Here is a 21,489-nt window from a genome sequence, read left to right on the forward strand (position 1 = left end):
TCGAGTCACTTTTTATTGTAAATAAGAATAGAATATGTTTCTAAACACTTCTACGTTTGTGGACCTTCCATAATTCCGGATAGTCCTGTAATTAATTATTAATAAGTATGAGTGAGAAAGTTACAGACCTCACAAATATCATACCCTCCAGGCGGTACCAACCTCTCTCACCATTACAATAACAGGGGGAGGTTAAGTGTTTTTGTGTGTGTGGTATGACATTTGTGCGTTTGTAACTTTCTCACTATTCATCGTTCACAATTCATTTCAAAATCTCTGAGCGATGGCTACTGTAAAGTGAGAAAGATTGCATCAGGAGAGTAGGCTAAAATTAAGATCCTACATCTGTAGGTGTGTTCTGCTGCTGGTGTTGTGAGAGACTGCGTTTCTCTAAAGGCTCTGTATCACACTGGAGAGTGTCTGGTGAGAGTTTACACAGACATGACCCTTGACCTCCTCAACACCTTCAGTAGATGAGCAGTTGTCCGTTGTGTAAGCAAAGCCTTGAGTCTGTAGTCTAGTGCATCCTCTAAGGATACTATTACAGAGAGTCTTCGGATTCCATTACAGCACAAACAGCCTCATTACTGTGTAGTGATACAATGTCACCTCTGATAGGGTTTAATTTATAGTTCTATAATAAATCATATTATTTTGAGATATTTCCTCCGTATGGAAGTGTTATTAGAAAACCTCATAGCCTTGGAACCTTGTATACTTCTATCTCTTTTTGAAGTATTACATGGCCCACTCCTGTAATCACAGTATTGTATTTGTATTTGCACCAGATACGTAGAGCACAATTCCCCAGAGGGACTCCTGTCTAAATACTGTGAATTGTGCAATCATACCCCCATAGCCCGAGGAACAGATAGAGCAGACTGAGAGGAAGAACAGGGATAAATGCAATACACGCTGTTATTTTGTCCCATTCTTTTTCTCATTTGATTGCATTTGTTCGTCATTGTTTTGTATTGTGCAGTGTGCAGGGCTAATTTACCATTCTCACGCAGTGCTGGAGCTGCTGCTTGCTCTGCTGTTTACAATATGAATGAAGATGAGGAGACTTTTATGAGGGAGAGGGAGAGAGGGAGAATTAGACAGGAAAATCGAGAATAGGGATGGAGTCTCGTAATATCCTGGCTACATCTGTCTCATGCACTCTCATTGGCTGTGTGTGTCCAGTGTGTACAATGTGTACAGTGGTCGTTCCTTGTCATCCCAGAGGTCACCTGGGGTCACACTGTATTCCTCTCTTCATATAGACTCATCCCAGTCCTGTCTGTCATCCCTTTATTTCTGCCCCTACATCTCCTACCATTTGCCTCTCTCTCTCCCTCCATCACTGTTGTCTACCAGTGCAAAGAAAGTATATTGTTGCTGTTGCTACCTCATAGTCCAAACCCAAGGTTTATGGATATAGAGAACAGACTGGGTATGATGTGAGGTTGAGTCGATCCTCTTTGAGGACATGTAACTTAGAGAAAAAATACTTCTGTGTTGTTCCAAACCATCTCGTTTGGGCATTACACCATTAATCTGAGTACTTTAGAGGCTACCAGTCTGTATGTCATTGTCCTCCCCAACCCAGCCTCAGTTCTAGCTGATTGTGTAGTTGCTAGGCTGAGTAGTGTTAGTCAGCTCTGACACAAGCTGTGAAGATAGCCTCTCCACAGGAGCCTCCCCAGAATAGGCTTTTCTGACCATGAGCAGCTTGGAGCGTCCGCTCCATACCACTCCACATCAATCCAACAGGGCCACTTGGAGCGGGCCTGAATCAGTGATCTATTATTATAATTTCACATTCTTCTGGTGCTGGAGCAAAGTGGACAGTGTTTTCTGACTGTGTTAGATCGTGACAACCATTAAAATCAAGCCCTTTTTGCTGACCTCACACTCACCTTCCCAGCTATCACACTCATAGAGAGAGAACCACCCATAGAGAATGAGACTGGTTTTATCTCGTGTCCGCAGCCCTTTATCAAAGATGTAATTGGAAAACCAGCAGTGTACTTTGTGTCAGGTTTCTCGTTTGACCCTCACCATTCAGCCTTCTATCTTCCATCAGCACCAGCCTTTCAGAGTGCAACACAGAAATGTGGAATTTTAGCAATGCTTTTTCATTTACATTTCTCAAAGGCTGCATCAGCTAATTTATGATCTAATTCCGACAATGATTAAGGGTACTTCAACACGTATTCCCCGCTCCTTCCTGCTGTGATGAACAGCGTGTGTACGAAACACACGCAGGGAAATAGAGAATGAAACCAGGTAAATGGTGGCTGGCTGATGGATGGGCTTCCCTGGGTGAACCACTAAAGGTTCATCTGGAGGGAAGAGTCACAGTAGTGGGGTACAGAAATGGCACCTGTTCAGCTATTGGACCAGAGCCTATGGCATCCTAATAGGCTGCCATTTCGGCATGCAGACGCAGTCTGTGGTACTGTGATTTCATTTGCTTATCTGACTGTGTCCTAGCGTTGTTGCTTTTTACATTTATGGAGTTTTTGTTTGGTCCTCGGGAGGAGATGTAAAAATGAAGAAATAAACATATTTCTCTTTGACACTTTGGCAAGCATTAATTAGTCCACAGTCATGTATCGAGGGATTAGGGGAAGGAAATGGCACAAAAAGGAGAGAGAAAGACAAAAAAGAGAGAGAGACAGAGAGGGAGTGTTGTAAGTTGCCTGGTTGCCTGCCTCCCCTCCAAGGAGAAAACCCTCCTTTGGAAATCGCATTTATTAATCAGTGAAAGAAAAAACTCCATTAACCATACTTCCCCCTCCTCAGTGCTACCCTCAGATTGCAGAGCAGAACAGATTGAAGCTGACGCTTGGCCCGTTCCCAATGTAATTCCCCCAGTCCATGTGAGTGAGAAGCAGCTGGCTGTTGTAGTTCCGATTGCCCTGCAGCTACAGCGAGGTGCAGACTCGGCTTGTGAGGAATGATGTTTGGATGCGATCCTCTGTCCACAACAAGCGGCCTGTGTGGGAGTGGTTGTGAACTGCCATACATTATGTGCCCAGCCCTTTTCTAAAGTTCAAATGCAGTTCACTGTTCTAGCTGCACTTTGGAGGGACGTGCTTAGTCTTTTGTCTGGTTTCGGGACAGGGATGAAAGTGGCTGTAAAATAAACAGTTTGGAGACAAAGCTTAATAATGTCCCATATGTTGCATCTGTCTAGCCTCTTTTCTAGCCATAACATCCTCAGAGACATGATGGAGTGCTAAAAGCGAGCTACTGCAAATAACGCGTTGATTATTATTCAATTTCAGCTGTCACAATGGACACGTTCAACACTTTTTGTGCCATCCCTGAGTACATAAAATTGTCTTGTTTTGCCAAATAGCTCGTACAAGGCTTTCATTTCATTGGTCACACTAAATATTGGGTTATCCCTTTTGAATCCCCCGGGATATAGCAGTCATACATCGATATAATGCAACACAACGCTTTATGGTTGTAATGGCCATGCTGATGGTTGGTAGTCTTTATTGGCAAGGGGCTAACTTGTAATTGGCATCCCTGCTATGAATCAGACTAATCTTTGTCTGCATCTATCAGCGGTCATGCAGATTATATTATATTGGTGGATATCATGGTTAGCCATCATTCATTTCAGCCAGCAGAGATGATGACTGGATGAGTCATAAATAGTGGTTTGTGATGGTTGGTTAAACCAACCTAGACATTCATTAAGCACATGTACAGAGAATGTGAAGGTTCCTGTCCCTTCCTGTCCCTCCCCTAGTTGGTCTCTAGAAATCAATTATCTTTTCATTTAGCTGTATAAAGACAGTTTAACTTCCCATAGCCTTTCTGGTACTGAAAGAATGGAGTAGAGATTGAAATTAAACCTTTTTGCATGACATATAATATAACTTGTTGTTAACACTGTATAACACTTGGATGAATGCCAACTGTTTTCCTCTGTGGGCTAGATGACCATTTTTTTTTTTTTTTTTTTTTTTAATACTCTAATTTACTAGATACTGAAGCAAACGACCCAGTTAGTCAACCAGTCCAGTCAAACCACTAGACAGGGCACAATCAGTTAAGAGGAAAAACAAATTGGGTCATTTATAGAATATCAATCATCAAGGACCTTGTCCTTCTCTCTCTGTTATCTGTCTGTCTGTCATATTCTATCATTCCATCTAGCATCTTTTCATGACCTCCTCAAACACACAACACACACACAAACACACACTGTTCCTCTGTGTTCTTGACACATTTTGCAGACTGCTGATTCTGCTGATGACGCGTCCTGCAGTGACCTCCCTCGAACACGTCCACAGTGTTCCAGTTCAAACCGGTCTCTCTATCTTCTGTCACGGTGACAGAGAAAGAACTGTCAAGAACTGTCGCTCTCTCTTTTCTCTCTCTCACTCTCTCTGAGAGATTAGAGCCTAATTACAGTGTGGGCTAATTATCTGACTGCAACAGGCTCCTCTCTCTGTCATGGCTGAAGTCACGTGACTCTGCTAATGCCTGCTTTCCCATTCTGATCAAGGTCCCCAGCCGCTGGCTTCCTGTCACACAAACCATCAGGGTGCAGCCAGCACACATCTGCTCTCTCGCTTGTCCTTCTCTCTCCCTCCTTCCTCCTCCCTGTCTCTCTCTTTCCTCTCTCTCTCTCTCCCTCTGCCATCCCTCTCGGTCTCTGTGCCTCTCCCTCCCTCTCCCTCGCTCTCCCTCTCTCCCCCCTCTGTTGTTTAGTTGTCTGTTTCACCCAGGTATTTTTAGCCGGCTATCTGTCTGCGGAGCGCGGACCAGCTCTTGGGTGAACCAACGCTGCGCGCCCATCAAATCTTCTGACAACGAGAGGGAGAGAGATGGGGGAGAGAGAGCGGGAGGGTGAGAGAGGCAGAGAAGAGAGAGAGGAAAACAGATAGGGGGAGAGAGAGAGTGTGAGAGGGTGGAGGGAGAGAGATAGAGAGAGAGAAGATCTTCACCTGGCTGAAGGCAGAAGAGGGCTCACCTCAGCTCTCGTGCCAGGGGCTAATTGGCTCAGTGCTGGGTTCCTAATGGTAATCACTAGAACCTTCCTGAGATGTCTCCTGAATCAAATTCACCATGGCCCTCCACAGTCAGAGTAGAGCACTTTTCTCAAACTTCTTAGTGAAATGTCAAAGGATCTCATTGACTGGGAGAGAACTCGGTCAATGTTGTTGTTCTTTGGACGTTCTAAACAATTTAATGAGATAATTGCCACCAATTAAAACGAAGAACTCGCCAAACGCATAAAGCCCAGACATTGACACTTGATGTGGAGATGGAAATGCCCGCTGGGTTTGTTAGCCTGGTGGTGTAACAAACTCCTCTGAGCTCCTTACTGCAGTGAGGTGATCAGAAGGGAAGGGAGGGTGCCCTACATTCTGCTCCACACTGGAACATGCGGACCGCTGCAGCCCGGCTCTGACCTACAGAGACACCTGGACCTCCCAATAGACAGGCCTCACTGGGTCTCTGTCAGGAGAGAGGATACACAGATACACTCACACATTTATCCACACACACAAAGTTAAAGAGTGGGAGGCAGAGCAGATGGAGGGATATAACTGAGAAGTGGAGAGAGGGATGCTCCTCTATTCCTTACCCTCACTGTTTTTCTAGTACTCATGGCTTTCTGGTATAAACAACACTTAGTGCTAAAAATGTGGCCACAGTCTACCACTGCTGCGCTCATCCATACTACCCTCTTACTTTGTTTTCCCCGCTCTTGAATGATGGGTTGCCTTTGCCCTTTTCATGCTCACTGCTCCCTGGCCTAGGATATATAGAGAGAGAGAGCGAGAGAGCGAGAGAGAGAGAGAGAGAGAGAGAGAGAGAGAGAGAGAGAGAGAGAGAAGAGAGAGGACTCTTATATAACTGCCTCCGAAGTTGAAGTGGAATTGCAAACCAGGCTACATCCAAAGCCCTGTGTGCTTTTCTTACACCAGGAATAGTTGTATAATGACCTGATAATAAGGACAAATAGCTTCATCATTCCTTAATAGGTGAAAGCACCCACTGAGACTGATAATAAAGCATTTTTGTGAATATGAACACTATTTCAGAATGACAGACAGACAATAGACACATACACAGAGACTACACACAAAATTTTTGAGATAGGAACACTATTTCAGAATGATAGACAGACAGACACACATATACACACAGACTCTGTCTATTCAGCTGTGAGGTGACACTCACTACCCTGTTGGTGCCTGTAAGTTGGATGCTGTTTTATCTCAGACTAGCCCCATGCACCTTAGGGACACACCTGCTGCTTTTCTACAATTCACTTTAGTCATGTCTCCACTAGAGCATGATTGCTTTTGACAGTCAGTACAGAGAGCGAGGCATGGCGGGGGAGCTGTAACAATGGCTGCCTCTCTGGTGTTCTGCCGTCTCAGGCTCAATGGCCACAATGTGAAGCAACACTGTGAGATGACATGCAAATCGTTCTGTAACCCCTGTGGCCTGTTTCTCCATCGATGGGGTTTCTAGCAAATTAGGTATGTATCAGGCGAGTACTTTTCTCTTTCCCGATGAGCAGATTTAATTAGCATAAGAGGGATTTATCCCAGTAGTGTCGTTGAATTAAATGCTGCATTCAGCAGATGTGGGCTGCATTTGGGAGGTGATGCAGAAAGGATTAGATTCAGCTCTGACTGCATTATATCTTGGCTAAGTTATACATTTAACTGTAAATATACACTTAAGATGTAGCCAACGTGTGTCAGTGCCATCATCCTCTCTTGTTGTCACCATTGTAATAAAATGTCCCCTGAATATTGCTTGTTTGTATTCAGAATAATGGAGACACTTGTTTACAAGTCAGACACCATGGATGAATCCCAAATGGCACCTGATTTCCTACTGTATATAGTGCACTACTTTTGACCAGAGAATAGGGTGCCATTTGGGATGCAGCAGATGGTTACCTCCAGGTTCTCTCACTGCATAGTGATTTCATTTTTTTTCAGTGTGAATAGAATCCACAGCACCAGACAGGCTCAACAAATATTTAATTTAGCTCTAAATAACAGCTTGTTATCCTCCCAACAATGCTCTTGTGAGAGAATTCAACTCTGAGAGGAAATGGGAAATATAAACGTATTTTTAATTATAAGATTTAAATATAACGTGAGAGGGTTGAGAGAGATGGGAAGTTAGTCATGGAGAGGCTGCTGTGAAAGCATGTCTTTAAATACACAGTGTAATACACACACACACACTGACACACACAGTCACACACACACAGTCTCACACACACACAAGACAGTGTAAAACACACACACACAGCACACTTCTGATGCTCTCCGCTCCAGTCATTCTGGTGATTCTTGGAGTGCGTTCTGGGATTTGGGAGGCAGCTTTCTAATGAAGACTGTGTCAGGAGTTGACAGTGGGGCATTAAAGCCATTATCACAGGAAGCCCTTGTTTCCATAGAGGAGGACTGGGAGAGAGGACTTAGGGGAGGCAGTTAGGGCTGATTGAGCAGGAAGTGGGAGGATGTTGGGGGTGACAGACGGATACTTCATGACAGGGACTGTCAGTCTGTCTTACAGTGTGTTCTGTCAGTGTGTCATGTATTGATTAGAAGAATGTGTGTGGTGGGTGGGTGGCTGCGTGGTGGTTGTGTTGGTGTGTACCTGCATCTTAATCTAACTTGCCTAGCTCTGTTTGTTCTGTCCCTCTGACCTCATAGCTAGTGTACTGATGGAAGGAGACATGTGAGGACAACACTGTGTCTCTGAGGCTCCATGTTCTCTAACAGGGTTTGAAAGGCAATCCTCTCATCTACTGTACTGAATATTTCATCTCGGGTTATAGAATCATAGTCAATCAAAGGTCCTCCTCATTTGTCATAGACTCAGTACATTCACTTTGCACAGCATTTGAACTTAGTAAATCATTCAGTTAGACACAGCCAACCGTTTACCCCAGTGTGTTGACAAAATACTGTGACACAATATTCATGTCTTTCAACTTGTCTCACAACGGTCCCGGAAGCACCAACAATGCCAAGCAGCTGGATAGCACAAACATAGTACAGCCTCTCAAACTAACTATCCAAATAAGCGCATTTCAACATCTTCTATCTGCCGAGGCTCATCCAAAATATGCATAGAAAATTAGCCACCATTAGAAACACCATTGAGACACCATTAGCCACCATTTAGCCACCATTAGCCACCACCACTAAGAGTCAAAGTGACACAGTACCAGCAATGAGAGTGAGATCTAATGGGACTTTCAGACAGCCACTGACCAGGGGACGTATTCATTAGGCAGCAAACAGAAGAAAACAGACTGAAACAGGGAGGGACTATCTGAACTTGTTCAATAAGAGCAGGGCACACTGTAGAATAAAATATTCTGGAACAGAAAACAAACGCAACGTTTTGCTACGGGTGTGCCTTAATGAATACAACCCATTTATTGGACCTGCCATTAACGCGGTCAAAGACAGTACCACCAATAACAGAATAAGAATAGTCCAATGGGACATTCAGACAGCCACTCACCAGATCTTTGGAGGTGCCGCAGTCCCTTGAGCCCATCCAGGGGCAGGAGGTCGCTGAGTCTTTGTGTGTGAACTGGGTGGCCTGCTTCAGACGCCTCTGCTGGCCGAGGGATGGCTTTATCCCCGGAGAGCCAGATCCACCCCATCCCCGACTCACTCATGGTCAGTCAGTCAACCAGTCAGTCAGTGCAGCACAGCTTAGCTAGAGTGTAGAGCAGAGCTGGCTCAGTTCAGCGTACCTCTGTCTGATGTAGCCTGGTTTGGAACATAGCAGTAGCAAGCAGCAGCGCAGCACTGTACTGTAAAGTCTATCCTTTTTCACTTCCAAGAGCTAGATCGCAGGAGTAGATGCTACTGTTGATTACTCCTGTTTTAGTTGGTCTCTTCCAGAACAAATGTCTTCCCTTCACCTTTACTGTGCCCGTCTTCAAACTGTTCCACCTTCAAACTGCCCAGACCTCCCTCTCTGAGGAGAGGGTGAGGTTGTTTTGAGGTGCTAGTCCTTGGCATCTATTTGTGTTCTGTGTTGTTCAGTGTCCACAAATGATTTCGTGTGCTGATGGTCCTGATATGTAGGCATTGACTCTCTTCAGGCTGGGCTGTGTATGTGTGTCCCCTCCTCTGTCAGTGCAGTCTGTCCTTGCAGCGCTGCAGGAGCAAACTGCCTCTCTGCTTTCTCTGCTCTTGCTTTCTCTCTCTCTCTCCTGCTCTCTCTCTCTCTCTGATCTCTCCTGCTCTCTGCTCTCTCTCTCTGCCTGCTATCTCTCTCTCTCTGATCTGATCTCTCTCGCTCTGCTCTCTCTCCTCTCTTCTCTCTCTCTCTGCTCTCTACTCTCTCTGCTCTCTCGCTCTCTCTACTTATCTCTCTCTCTGCTCTCTCTCGACTCTCTGATACTCTCTCTCTCTACTCTCTCTCTCTCTCTCTCTCTCTCTCTCTCTCTCTCTCTATTCTTTCTTTCTCTCTCTCTCTCTCATCTCTCTCTCTCTCTCTCTCTCTCTCTTCTCTTCCTCTCTCATTTGCTGTTCTCTGGAGGAGTATATACCCACCCCCTCTCCCTCTCCCTCCCTCCCCTCGCTTCAAGTCCTCTTTCCATCACACACACAAAAAAACACACACACACACACACACACAAATACACACACATACACATTCGTCTAGTTTCAAAACACGACACCCACATGTTCTTGGTTAATGCCCCCGTGGTGGGGGAAACACAAAGAAGCAGAAAGGGCGTGACAACCCTGCAGCCTTCTTATTAACACCCCAGCCTCTACACACAGAGCTTGAATACCTTACTGCCATGGCTGACATACTGTGCATACTGATTCATGCTGCTATAGAACATCAGAGATGATCACATCAGACGCTATACTGCCCTGAATAAATAAACATAAAGATAAGAGTCTCTCCCCTTGGATCCCGCTGAGCCTTTCCTCTGAATGTTCTTGAGCCATGCACCAGCCAATCAAAGAACATCCAATATGTAGCATGTTATAATGCAGTCAACCAATATAGATTCTAATCCTGTACAGTAGTAGTTCTATGTGATGGATGAAACATTGAGGGGTCCACTCTGTCAGCTATACAGTTGAAGTCGGAAGTTTACATACACCTTAGCAACATACAGTGAGGGAAAAAGTATTTGATCCCCTGCCGATTTTGTAGTTTTGCTCACTGACAAAGAAATGATTGGTTATAATTTTAATGGTAGGCCTATTTGAACAGTGAGAGACAGAATAACAACAACAAACTCCAGAAAAACGGATGTCAAAAAATGTTATAAATTGATTTTGCGTTTTAATGAGGGAAATAAGTATGATCCTCTCAATCAGAAAAGATTTGGCAGTGTTATAAGGAAAGAGATTAGGAGCACACTCTTAAAGGAGTGTTAATATCAGTTTGTTACTCTGTATAAAAGACACCGTCGAATAGGGAATAATAGATAAATTGCTAGGCTCAAGACCAAAGAGCTCCAAGTAGGGATAAGATTGTAGACTTACACAAGGTTGGGAATGGAAACCATCGCCAACTGGTGAGAGCATGGGGTATTCGCAAATGGAAGAAACACAAAATAACGGATCCGCCTTGGGCTCATGCAAGATTCTACCGTGGAGTTGAATGATTGAGAGAACGGGGAGGAATCACCCAGAACTAACGGGAGGATTTGTAATGATTCAAGGCAGCTGGGACCATAGTCAAACAAGAAAAACAATGGGGAAAAACAACGAAGGACTGAAATCTCTGCAGCGCCCGCATAGTGTCCCCCCTGCTCAAGAAAGTACACATATATGAGACTCGTCTGAAGTTTAATGAACATTTGGAATGATTCAGAGGAGAACTAGGTAGAAAGTACAGTTGGGCCGATGAGACCAAAAGGAGCATAACCAATCTCGCGTGTTGAGGAGGAGGAATATGCCTATGACCCTTTAAGAACGTCATCCCCACCGGTCAAACATGGAGGTGGGAAACATTATGCTTTGGGGGTGAAAGTTTTTCTGCTAAGGGGACAGGACAACCTCACGCATCAAGAGCGGGACGATGGAGGCATGTAGTACAAGAGAACCTCCCTCCCTCAGCTAGGGTATTGGAAATGGGTGTGGATGGTTATTCAGCATGACAATGACCCAAAACACACAGCCAAGGCAACAAAGGAGTGGCTAAGAAGAAGTTACATTAAGGTTGTGTAGTGGCTGTCAGATCATAGACCTTAATCCCATATAGGAAATTCATGGTGGGAGGAACGAAAGGCTAAACGTAGCCTGAAAACTCTAATGACTTGGAGAAGATCTTGCAAAGAGGTGAGTGGGACAAAAATCCTCCTCTGAGATGTGTGCAAAACCTGGTGGACAACTACAAGAAACGCCTGACCTCTGTGGATTGACAACAAGGGTTTGCACTAAGTACTGTCATGTTTTGCAGAGGGGTAAAAATTCCCTCATTAAAATGCAAATCAATTTATAACATTTTTGACATGTGTTTGATTTTGTTGCTGTTATTTCTAGTTCTCACTGTTCAAATAAACCACCATTTAAAGTAGAGATCATGTTGTAGTGGGCAAACGATTAATAAGGGGATAAATATTTTTTCTGACTGTATTTTTTTTAAACTTTTTCAAGTGAAGAGAGTGAAATAATTTAGGAATAGAGGACACTAGTTCTGCCTACAAAGGGGAAAAAGGAATCGTTTTGGAAGAAAGGGTAGTTCCCCCCTACAAAAGAAAAGAGAGGACAAAGTACCGGGATGTACAGAAGCGAGACAAACCAAAGAGAAGAAAGATAAATTTTAAGGCTTATATGGACAGAATGAACGTAGATATGATTCAAAGTATTAAGTTAAGTGGAATATATATACACCTTAGCAAATACATTGTAAACTCAGTTTCACAAAATTAACTAGTAAAGGATATACCACTTTATTTTTAGAATGTGAAATGTAGAATAAAGGGAGAAGATTATTTTTTATTTATTTATAACATTCCCAGTGGGTCGAGAAGTTTACATACACTCAATTAGTATTTGGTAGCATTGCTCTTTAAATTGTTTAATTTGGGTCAAACATTTTGGGTAGCCTTTCACAAGCTTCCCACAATACGTTGGGTGAATTTTGGCCCATTCCTCCTGGGACAGAGCTTTGGAGGAACTGAGTAGGTTTGTAGGCCTGTTGACTTCGCTTTTTCAGTTTTGCCCACACATTTTCAAATTGAGGTCAGGATTGATGGCCACTCCAATACCTTGACCTTGTTGTCCTTAGGCCATTTTGCCGTTAACTTTGAAGAATGCTGGGGTCAGTTGTCCATTTGGAAGACCCATTTGCGACTCAACTTTAAACCTCCTGGACTGATGTTTGAGATGTTGCTTCAATATATCACATCATTTTCCATCCTCATGATGCCATCTATTTTGTGAAGGGCAACCAGTACCTCCTGCAAAAGCACCCCACAGCATGAGAGTCACACCCCCTGTGCTTCATGGTTGGGATGGTGTTAAGGTTGCAAGCATCCCCTCTTTTTTCCTCCAAACATAACGATAATATATAAACAATTTTATAGATAGAGGAATTAAAAAAAGTAGATTTTTTTGTCCATGTATGAAATATTATTTTTTTTGGGGTTTTGGAGAGTGTTTTTGCTGAGCGGCCTTTCAGGTTATGTGAGATAGACTTGCTTTACTGAGGATCTAGATACTTTTGTACTGTTTCCTCCAGCATCTTCACAAGGTCCTTTGCTGTTGTTTGGGATTGATTTGTATTTTTCACACCAAATACGTTCAAATCTAGGGAGACAGAAGCATCCTTCCTGAGCGGTATGACAGATGGTGGTCCCATGGTGTGTTTATACTGGCGTACTATTGCTCTTGTACAGATGAATCGGGGTAACTTCAGGCGTTTGGAAATGCCCCAGTTGATTAAATCTAGACTTGTGGAGGTTACAATTACTGATTTCTTTTCATTTTCCCATGATGTAAATCAAAGAAGCACTGAGTCTGAAGGTAGGCCTTGAAATACATCCACAGGTACACCTCCAGACTCAATGATGTACTAATGAAGTTAAAGCATGAATTTTCCAAGCTGTTTAAAGGCACAAAGTCAACTTAGGTTTCACATTTTGAATTATTAGCAGACGCTCTTATCCAGATGCTTAATTTACAGGAGCAATTAGTTAAGCGCCTGAAAGGCACATGAGATTTTTCACCCTAGTTGGTGATGAAAAGTTGGATTAATTTAACCACTAATGCGTCGCCTAACTTAGTGGGTATGTAAATGAAGAGGAAACAGTTATAGAAATAATGTTGTAAACAATTGTGGAAAAATATGTTATGTGTATGCACAAAGTAGATGTCTAACCGACTTTCCAAAACTATAGTTTGTTAACAAGAAATTTGTGGAGTGGTTGAAAAACAAGTACCACTCCAAACTAAGTTTATGTAAATTCCCACTTCAACTGTAGGTATTTTGCTGAGTTCAATCAGTTGTATTTAGTTCCCCTGGGTTTTCAGTGGTTGCCGCACTTATGCTACGGGGTTGGTGATGGTGTTGTGATGGTGTTGAGATTGCTGTTGTATTTGAGGTGATTGGTGTGGTGTGTGATTGATGTGGTTGACAGCATTGATCTCACTCAATCAAGCTCAATAATAAATGAAAGATATTACAAGAAAAAACCCCCCCATCATATATAACCTCATCTATACATAATTGTAAAGGGAATAAATCAATCCCTCAATGAAAGCGAACCTTGAGTGTATAAATAAAATGATAATATATATTTTGAAACTCATTGCTTTTGGACCTTGGACATTGGAAAATCAAATCCAGTTACTGGTTTCCAGCTGTTTGCCAAGTCATAAAAACATTATCGGTGCTGCAAGAAGAATGTAATTTATAATACATGTAAATGTAAGAGGCTTATAAAGTATTAATCCCCTTGGCATTTGTCCCATTTTGTTGCTCTCCTACAAACTCTGGAATTAAAATTGAATTTTTAGGTTTTTTTTTCATTCCACTTCACTAATTTGGATATTTGTGTATGTATATGAAATCAAATAAATAATTAAATTACAGGTGTAATGCAACAAAAAGGAAAATGCAAATGGATAGGTGAATAATTTGCAAGGAATTGTATATGTTACATATAATGTTAATGTACTTAAATTTATATGTAAAACAGAGTATAATGTCAAAAAAAAATATGCTATTTAGCAGACGCATTTATCCAAAGCGACTTATATGTGTGCATATATTTTTACATATGCGGGGGTCCGGGGATCGAACTCACTATTTCCCTTGCTTACAAGCGCCATGCTCTACCAATTGAGCTACAGATGTTCCTGCACAGGAAGAAAATATTGTTTTCTACATATCCAATAATCGTTTACTGGTTTTATTGAGTAGGACTGTTGGACTTCCCAAGGCGATTGATTGGAAGTGGACGATTGAAAAAAATAAGACATGAATATGACACCTTCGGTGATCTTTGAATTTAACCCGTGATTGTTCAATGGGTTTTTGTTGAAGATGTATAATTCTCACACGCTGCAATTGAATGTTGATTTAAAAATTTATCGCACCAGTCTGTTTTGCTTTGCAACTCCTCAGGGAATTGTCTCAAATGACAAAAGCACAAAACAAATCTGGAGAGCAGGTAGTTTTTTGTTTATTTAGTTTAAGATAAATGTAATCTAAATTGATGTGTTTAGTGGGGGTTGCAAAAGTAATCAAAGGGAAGAAAGATAATTTTGATTTTTAACAATGGACTATGGGATTAAATCAGAAGATTCAAATGATTGTTCATAGAGACCGTTAAAACTAAGAGTTAGAAATGTTGTTTATTAAATAAGGAAAGTGAATGATTCACTGCAAGACATGGAGGTGGTTAGCCTATGCAGATAGAAATATCTCATGAAGCTGACATTCTATGCAGAAGACGATCCTGTTTTCAATTTAGGGTAAATATATTTTGAAAATGTATAATTTGAAATAGCCACCAATTTAATGAACGAGTATTTAAACATATATATTCTTTTGTTATGATTGGGCAGTTTGAAGGAAACATACACAGTGACTGTGGTCTGACCAACAAGAGGCGAGAGTCTGACACAGCAGAACCTGCAGGGTGTGGATCTCAGCATCCCATACACCATACCGTCTCACAGGCCCTCCTTGTGCCTCCAGGTCTCCTCCCCTTGCCCACCTCCAGACAGACCCTCTACCCCTGGACTACAGCGTTTTCAATTAGACTCTACACTTAACCCTGGATCCCAGAAGGCAGACATTGGACAGAAAGTGGAACATTCCATCATTCCTGACAAGATGTGTCTTCCTTGAGGACCAGCTCCATGGCTCTCAGGGGGATAGCAGGAGCAGAGGATTACTGACTGGTTACTCAGTGAAGTTTTTGTGCCAGACTTCCCAGGAGGAGTGGGACCTCTGTGAACTAGGAGGCCTGGAGTTTATAAGGTTCTCCCCAATCAGACAGACTGACGATGCAGCTGGAGTATATTGGGAAGGGAATATGATTAACTGCTTACGAAACAGTTGTTTTTATGATGTGAGATCCTTTAAGGCAAATGATTTAGGAAAAAGGAATAGTGCCAAAAGGATTTGGAGGAGAATAGTTTAGAAAGAGAGTAGTTAGTCCGCTCTCCAAAAGGGAAGAGGGGAATAGTTTTGTAAGAGAGGTCACTAGTTTGGACGCATACAAATGGGACAAGGGGAATAGTTTAGAAAGAGAGGATGCTAGTTCGCCTACACATGGGAAGAGATGAATAATTTAGGACAGAGAGGACACTAGTTCCCGTTTGACGAAGTGAAGAGAGGAATAATTAGGAATAGAGGACACTAGTTCCGCCTACAAAGGGGGAAAAAGGGAATCATATTTGGAAGAAAGGTGTAGTCTCTACAATGAAAAGAGAGGACAAAGTACCGGGATGTACAAAGGAGATCAAAACTAAAGACGGGAAGAAAGATAACTAAATTATTTAAGGTAATATGGCAGACTATGAAAGTTAGATATGATTCAAAGTAGTTAGATGGAAGTAAACTTAAAAATTTAAAAGTTTAATTGACATAATCAAAAATGTGCTGTCTTAGGTCAGTTAGGATAATACTTTATTTTAAGAAATGTGAAATGTAGAATAATTGTAGAGAGAATGATTTATTTCAGCTTTTATTTATTTTCCTCACATTCCCAGTGGGTTAGAAGTTTAATGACACGTAATAAATTTTAAATGTTTAATTTGGGGTAAACGTTCACAAACTTCCCACAATAAGTTGGGTGAATTTTGACCATTCCTCCTGACAAAGCTTGGAAGGTAATTTGAGTCAGGTTTGTAGGCCCTTGTCGCACACGCTTTTTCAGTTCTTGTCCACACATTTTCTATAGGATTGAGGTGTAGGGCTTTGTGATGGCCACTCCAATACCTTGACTTTATGTATTAATCATTTTTTTGACACAACTTTGGGAAGAGTGGGATGATTTGGAAGACATTACAGGAACCTGACTGATGTTCCTGAGATGTTGCTTAATATATACATAATTTCTTCAGATGTGGCATCTAGTTTGTGAAGAACACCAGTCCTCTCCCTATAGCAAGACCCCACAACATGATGCTGCCAAATTTTTCATGGTGGGATGGTGTTTTTTCTGAAACCCCCTTTTTCCTCCAAACATATTGATGGTATATGGCAAAATTTATATATAGACAGAGGATATTTCAAAAAGTAGATGATGTCCCCATGTGCAATTGCAAACTAGTGGCTTTTTTATGGTGGTTTTGGAGCAGTGGTTTTTTGCTGATATGAGGAAAGGAATGATAAGATATTTAGTCTCATTTCTAGTCTTTGCGTGTTGGGATTGATTTGCACTTTTCGCACCAAAAGTACATATTTATTCTAGGAGACAGAACGCACTTCCTGAGCGGTAGTATGGGGATCATGGTGTTTATATCTCATGTGATTTGTATAGATGGAATATGGTACCTTCAGGCATTTGGAAATTGCTCCAAGGATGAACCAGACTTCGGAGGTTAACATTTTTTTTTTTGAGGTCTTGATTATTTCTTTTTCATTTTCCCATGATGTCAAGCAAAGAGGCACTGGAGTTTGGAAGGTATGCCTTGAAATAATACAGGTAATCAATTGACTCAATGTGATGTTTAATTAGCTATCAGAATAAAGCTTCATGAATTTTCCAAGCTGTTTAAAGGCACAGTAACTTCTACATTTACATTTTAGTTGGTTTAGAGACGATCAGAGCTATTACAGGAGCAATTATTGGGTTATTGCTCAAAGGCACATCGGCAGATTTTTCACCTAGTTGGCTCGGGGATATATGAAGTTTATAAAGCCATGACATAATTCTTTCTGGAATTTTCCAAGGTTGCTTAAAGGTACAGTCAACTTAGTGTATGTAAACTTGACCCACTGGAATTGTGATACAGTGAATTAGAAGTGAAATAATTTTGTTAATTGTGGAAAAATTATGGTGTATAAAATAGATGTCCTAAATCGAATTGCCAAAACTATAAAGGCCGAATTAACAAGAAATATGAGGGTGAAAACAAGTTTTAATGACTCCAACCCAAGTGTATGTAAACAAAATGGGGCTTTACTTGCAGAGATGAAAAGGCATAGATAACTTAAAAAGGCAATTTATGAATGTAGTAATGTTTTTACAATAAAACAGAATGACACCTACCCCTGGAATATTTTCTTTATTATTTTTAAGTTTAAAGTCAAGGTATCTGTCAGAACATAACCAGGGTGACAAAACAATATACAGTACATTAAACAAACTCCAACACATCTTTTAGAAGCAAACAAAATATAGTTGTGCTTATAGTAGAAAAAGATATCTACACAAGCTATCGCCACAGTAATAGGTTTGTAATCACTAATTAAAGTAGACTTAGAAAATTACATTGACACAAAGCAGACTGAGATATTGAGATGAGTGAGATGCAACACTTCTCGCTTCTCAAACAGTCACACACAGACTAATGTGCATGGGTTACTTTCACTGTTCACAGCGGGAAGCCAGATAAAACACTGGAGAACTGAGCCACTCAACGCTCTAGTGTGAAAATTGACACTATGCTGTTAGATTTCTGATTACGCCATATCGCTTGAGTCTACCTTTAAACCGAAACTAATTTCTCATCGCCTTAATTTAACGATTTAATGAAAGTTTCCTCTTCTGATAATTCAACAGTGAAAAAGGAAAAAACATTTTGGTGGTACTAAAAACTGTTATCTGTAAAAACAGGTGAGGGAGAGGACTTTATTATTTCTTCATTGAACTGATCTGCCGCTAGAGCTTAGCATTTGTTTTTAAAAAGTATAAAATCAGTAATGAATTACCCACTATCAGTCCTTCCATTCATGATTCTACATTTTTTCTCACGCACATAGAGTTAAGAACATTTGTTTAGTTATTAATGGTGGTCGGCATAAAGCGTAGCATTATTTTTAAGTTTTCAATCGCCCATTGTAAAACCGGTGTAAAAAAAGCATGTGCTATAAATCCTCTTCTTCAATATCAATATGACATGTATTAAAATGTAATACTAATTTGCATTAGCGTTTTAAGGTATTGTGGTGAACACTAAGATGAAGATTTTTGCAAAATTTATATTTAGATTTGCAAGTTATTAATCAAAGAATCCAAAGATCTTCGAGGTAGGTCAATGCTGTATGCTAACTTAGACATTGACCCATAATGCATGACGTTGCTTTGCCTGTGCTTGTAGCTACTTTTAAGGTTTAAATAATGTAATAAGCTGTGTCTTTCTATATTTTGCCCCACCAATAGAGATATTTGGCCATACTGTATCCTATGACAGCTATCTACTGCTCTAGATAACTTCTCTTCATGGGAACTGGCGTAGCCCTGCATCGCACAAACAAGCTGTGGTATATGACGTAGTTGGACTGTACTAACACTGGCATCAACTAAACATCCTACATCTCATCCACAACGCTCATAGAACCAGATAGAGGGAGCAGAGTAGCATATTCCTGGCCCAGCGCCGGGAAGCGCCCAGGCGTCTGAGAAGATGTTGTGCTGGGAGGAAGACGGTGTAGGGTGGGCAGGTTGGACGCCACGCGAAAGCAGAGCCCGTTGTGCAGCTGCACGGGAGGTTCAGGTCGGATTGGGAGGTGTTGTCCTTCAGGTGGAGCCTATTCCCCGCGGTCACGTGAAGACACGTAGTAGCATGTCCTCTGGCTGGGCTGGGCCGACGCCCGGGATGGAGCGAGGTGTAGTCCCCACCAGTAGATGGTACCACCGAGAGCATCGTTGTAGCAGGGCTGAGGCAGGAGCGGAACACTGTCCAACGTCAGAGGAGTAAGGGAACACGACTGTCTAGTAGATACAGAGAGAAACAAAAACAGCATTTGTTACAATCATTTAAAATATGATATTTGTAAATGGAAAGCACTATTTGTGTAGCCACATTTTATGTCTATGTCTGTTACATTGGACATTTTAGAAAAAATTGGTTCAGTTGGGAATTAAAATCATCCCTACGAACCTCTGGTAGTGTATCCTCCCATGACAATAGCCCTGGCACTGGGAGAGCAGAGAATTCTGCCAGGGGGTAGAATAAAGGTACCAGTCCTGCTCAGGGTGTAGCACTCCACAGTGCCCTGACACTGGCCTCCCACTGCATACAGCTTCCCTGGCACTGCCAGCAGCTTGAAGTTGGACTCGACCGGAGGAGAGACTTGATATACAATAACATTACAGAACGGAGACATACTGTAGCTCAGTAGTGCTGGCTCAGCATCAAAGCAAAGGTTTGAAGATCAAGACATGAACAGACTAAGGCTTCAAATCAAATCAAATTTTTATTGGTCACATACACACATTTAGCAGATGTTATTGCAGGTGTAGTGAAATGCTTGTGTTCCTAGCTCCAACATTGCAGTAGTATTGAGCTCAAGACAGGGACAGACTGTATAGAGGTCTATTCATATAGCTGACCTGTACTGACCTCATCAGGTTCAGGGGGCTACCTGGTTCCATTCATTCCTACAGGGTTGTAGCAGTGTGCAGCTGAGATCTTGGGCTGGCTCCGTACCCACCGACAATGAACAGGTAGTTGTCAACACGGCTGAGCCGTAGCCTCTTCGCATTGACCCATGTCAGAGGGCAGGTTGTTAGCGAGCGGCTTCCAGCGCTTGCGCCACTTACCCATACACAGATAACAGGCTCGTCCGGTCTGGTAGGTCCAGAGCCAGACAGGTGAAGAGTCCAATAGCCACCAGAGTGGCCGTGCCTTCACATGCATCTCTCTAACCTGGGTTGCGCAGGGCAGCAGTAAGTGCTGAACTCTGGTCTCCGCAACGGGTGGTAGTGACAGCCTGCGTTGAGACAAGGGTTATGTAGATATGAGTTCATATAATTTGATAGGCTGTAGAGTTCACACAATTCTCTTGTCGAATTTCAGACGAAAGGAGTTTTAGGATAGAGGTGACTTGCAAAAAAGAAGCAGTTAATCAGGTCTTCCAGGGTCTCGTTGACTACTTTCACTGAGGTGTTGATAAACTCCAGGACCAGCTCGAGCCCTGGCACACTCAGCTTCCTGCAGTTGCACTGAATCCTCTCTGGACTCGCGCATCCCAGAGCCGCACAGTGGCACGGAAGTAGTGTTTTTCAATAAACTTGCTTTTGCTGAGTGTAGTTTTGTCATCCACAGCAACAGATTAAATGTTAGATCACATGGTTAGTATTGAAATGAATGGCGTTGTCAAGTAGATACGTTTTGTTATATCTCCGGTCTGGATCTGCCAAACACGGCTCGTCACAGTTAACATTTCTCAGGCGCAGGGGTGGTCTGCAACTCCAGTCGCACCGCAGCAACTCAGGCCTATATATGGTAATGTTCAGCCCATACGTTGGATGATGCCTGGTTAATTTCAACTCAGTTATGAGTGTGCTAGATAGTTAGCAAAAGAGAGTGACTTGAATCTAGCTAACGTTAGCCTTTATCTTTCAAAAACAGCACCGGATAGGATCCAAAGAAGATGTTTTGCTGTGCTGTACCATGTGGTATTTTTAAGATGTATATATTGGATAAATACACTTTCCTTGCATTTTGTCGAGATAATCTGCAGAAAGCTGCAGTTGGTTTCCTTTGAGGAGAAATTGGCCAGCATATTTCCTGCTTTTGATCCCAAAGGTGGGGTACTTCCTTGCTCAACCGGAAACCACCACTTTTCTTCTTCGTGTAAAGACAATGCCATGCAGATATACACAGATGTATTGCTGCCAACAGCTGGCACTTGCACTGACGGGTACTAACACCATAATACAACATGTTCCTTACTTTTTCTTCACCAAATATTCAGGAACCAGGTACATTGTGTTAAGTTGCGCCAATTCAAATCTGGTAATGGAACAAAAAGAGGTAATACATGTTCCTAAAATAGACTAGTATTTTAATTAATGCAAAACAATTTAACTTGGTAAATATG

General features: G+C 42.1%; 1 pseudogene; it reads right to left on the minus strand.

Moving 5' to 3' along the window:
* Nucleotides 1-20,016: 20,016 nt before the first annotated feature.
* LOC123488205 lies at nucleotides 20,017-20,715 on the minus strand (annotated as a pseudogene).
* Between the last annotated feature and the right edge of the window lie 774 nt (nucleotides 20,716-21,489).

Source organism: Coregonus clupeaformis, unplaced genomic scaffold, assembly GCF_020615455.1.
Source record: "Coregonus clupeaformis isolate EN_2021a unplaced genomic scaffold, ASM2061545v1 scaf2055, whole genome shotgun sequence".
Lineage (NCBI taxonomy): Eukaryota > Metazoa > Chordata > Actinopteri > Salmoniformes > Salmonidae > Coregonus > Coregonus clupeaformis.